The sequence below is a fragment of the Dipodomys spectabilis genome, unplaced genomic scaffold (assembly GCF_019054845.1).
Source record: "Dipodomys spectabilis isolate Male_0828 unplaced genomic scaffold, ASM1905484v1 ptg000523l, whole genome shotgun sequence".
Lineage (NCBI taxonomy): Eukaryota > Metazoa > Chordata > Mammalia > Rodentia > Heteromyidae > Dipodomys > Dipodomys spectabilis.
This window is the reverse complement of record NW_024871200.1, coordinates 27,975-31,713: the sequence shown is the minus strand read 5'-3', so window position 1 is coordinate 31,713 and position 3,739 is coordinate 27,975.

Here is a 3,739-nt window from a genome sequence, read left to right as displayed (position 1 = left end):
CCTCAAAATCAAATCAAATCTAAACAAAACAACAACAACAAAACTAGGAATTAATTAATTTACCTAAAATTGTGAAGGCCCTATATGTGAAAACTTTAAAAATATAAACAGGGAAATTGAAGGAGATTCAAAGAAATAGAAAGTATTTCAATGTTCCTGGTTGGAAGAATTAACATTTTGAAAACTGCAATACTTCCTCTAAACAATTGGCAATGCAATACTCATCAAAATCCCAACAATATTCTTCAAAGTAGAAGAGAAGCAATGCAACTATAATATGGAATTACAAAATTACAGATGAAACAGAATGCTTAGAAATGAATACATGGGCCTATAGTCATCTTACCAACACAAACGCTCACACACACACACACACACATACACAATGGAATTATATTCACCCATCAGAAAGATGACTTTTCACCAGTAGTAAGGAAAATGAAAGGTTTGGGAAAATTATATTAAGAGAAAAGACAAAGTAATGCAGACTCAGAGCAATATAGGTTTCATGGATTCATTCATTTATGATAGCTAGAAGATGCTTACAAATCTATAAGTAAACAAGAGAGATTCTACCTCGTCCATTAGAATGGCCATTACTAAGAAAATTAACTATAGCAAATTCTGGCATGGATGTAGCCAATTGGGAACTCTATTACACTGTTGGTGGGAAATTAAACATGTTCAACCACTGTGGAAGGCAGTACGGAGTTTCCTGAAAAGAGCAAATATGGATCTCCCTTAAGACTCAGTAATTCCCCTCATGGGCAGTAATCCAATAAATAACAAACAAGCTCACATGAAAGCTACCAGCATAACCGTATTCAGGGCTCAGGCCCAGAGTTCAAGGACTGGAAAAATGTTACCACTGCTGGTATTTGTTTCCGTAAATATGAACCGTTTTATATAAGATACCAAATCAATCTATTTGCAGTAGCTAGATTAGGACTTAAATGTTAGTGGGTGATAAAATGGCTCCTTTGTTGAATGTTAAGAAGAGATGTAGGTAGTCCATGAAAGGGAGATTTTGTTGTTGTTGTTGTTCGAGGGGCTTGAAGTCTGGACTTGGACACTGTCCCTGAACTCTTCAACTCAAGGTGAGTGTTCTACCACTTGAGTGACAGTGCCACTTCTGGTTTTCTGATGGTTAAATGGAAATAAGAGTCTCAGGGTCTATCCTGCCCAGGCTGGTTTTGAACTGTAGTCCTCAGATCTCAGCTTCCTGAGTAGCTAGGATTACAGCTGTGAGCTACTGGCACCAGGTAAAAATGAGGGATTTTTAGAAATGAAAATCCACCTCTTCACCTGTGTCTAAACCTCAGATATTACTATTAGAACACTTCACCTTCACCTCATTTCATCAGACATTTGTAAATTTTCTCTTTTCCTTCATGTGGGAATACTGCAGTCAATATCAACTCAGCTGGGGGACTGGATCAATTGTATGGTAATTGTTAGCACCTAATTTAAGAACTTTTACATCAGAAGAAATGAAACACTCACTTGGAATAATTGTTTTCTCTTTTTATTACAAATCTGTGCTTGATTATTCCCTAATGTGATATTGGACTTCCTAATAGAGTGATAAAATTTTCTTTATTTTCAACCTTCTCCCACATGTGGTCAAATATTTAAGAATTCAAAGATTTGCACTGAAAATTGATTAAGCTGACTTCTAAGAAAATGTGCATTTCTGGAATTTGGTCTTCTGTCATGTTCTTACATGTACAAGCTTTCTATGATTTATTTGTACTACAAGGAATTCTACTTTCCAATCTTTGTGTGACCAATTTTAGTCTGATCAGTCTTTCTGATCCTCTCTCTGGAGTCTCATTTGAGTCTGCCTCATAAAAAAGATATTAGTTATCAGCTAAATGATTCTCAGCTTCTGTTTTTTGCCTGACTTCTTGTAGGCTGTGATAGCAACCCTGCCTGGCTGTGCTTACTGGAGTGTGTGTGTGTGTGTGTGTCTGTGTGTGTGTGTGTGTGTGTGTGTATGTTTTGTTTTAGATATCTAGGATTACTATTCAAGGTAGTAGTTTCTCTGGGCCCCTGTGATCCCCTGGTCTAGAGTCAATGAGTTATACTCCTTAGGATACAAAGAACAACTGACTAAATTCCTGTTAATTGTTTCAAAATGAGGCAATCAGGCATCCTTGCAAAGCCATCAATAATGCTTTGTAACCACTTACAGAAGTCGTCTATCAAGATGGCTTTTCAAAGTTGACTGTGAAAAATATTCATTTCTAAGTAGGCACCATAAAGCAGATCACATTCCTGGGATCAGACTTTTGGAAGGAAGGTTCCCCTTCCTTCCGTCTCTTATGATAGTTCAAACCATAATATTCTTCAGTTGTGGCCAGCCTGGAGCACATATTCCCAAGAATATTCGGTAAATACGGGGTAAATACTTGTCTACTACAGACTGATTTATCTTGCTTTTATCTGTTGTTATTTTCATTACTTCAAACACATGGATAATTTATATTGGGATTAGACAAGGGATTAATGGAATAAACATTCAGTTTACTTTCATATATCCAATATAATACACTTAACCCGTAATGGACAAATAAATTCAACTCTAGAAACAATGTCAGGAATATAAAATAAGCTTTAATACGTATAATCTGGCACACATAAACCATCATCTACAGAAAAATTCAGTCTCTCTGTAAATATTTATTTGGTATGAAATAATAAAAATTTAATTAATGAATATCACTTTTAATTATCATCTGAAATAGTCCTCGTGTATATAATTGTAAATAATTTTATAAATGTCACCAAGACAAGAATTTAACATGCATGTAGAAATCAAATTTCCACAATTTAAGCTATATGAGAGGGATCGTACCCTCGTGTACTATGTGGTGTGAATTTTGCCACAGTGCTGAACCCTTCCAAATAATACCAAGGGTCATGTGTAATAATTTATTATTTGATGTTAAGATGATTGCTAAGTGTAGAATACACTTTGAATTATTACATTAACTCACAGAAATGAAGCAATGATTTGTTATTTGTTTAAATTCTAATGCTTCTCAATTTTACAATTCATTAAATATATTATTAAAATTATTTTCACTTTCTTCTTTTCTATAGCTGATGAAATTAAAATTATATATTAAACATTCAATGTTAAGAAATCAATAATAAGTAAACTATTATTAAAATGATATACTATTAAACTGTGATTTGAATTATACTTCTAACAAATTGTGATGTAAACAAGTGATCATTTTTAAACTTAGCAGCTTATTATTTTTTTTTTTTATTTTATTTTTTGGGTCCGATCGTGGGGCCTGAACTCTGGGCCTGGGCGCTATACCTCATCATTTCAGCTCAAGGCTAGCGCTCTACAACTTGAGACCCAGCACCACTTCCAGCTTTTTTCTTTTTGCTTATGTGGTGCTGAGGAATCGAACCCAGGGCCTCAGGCATACAAGGTAAGCATTCTAGCACTGAGCCACCTTCCCAGCCCAGCAGCTTGTTATTTGTTTCCTAATTGTGTCATTTGTTATTCTTGGTCCAAGTCATCTCTTCATCTTAATTGTTTAGTTTTCTATTTTATCTCAATTGGTTTGCTGATTGTGCGTTTTGTTTTCCCTTTTTAATGACCGACATGAGGCTGAAAATCTGTATGCTAGTTTATTACTTCCTACATTAAAGTCAAATTGCTGCTCTCCACAGCTGTTCTACTCTACGATGCTACAGTATTTCCCCCACTCCCATCTCC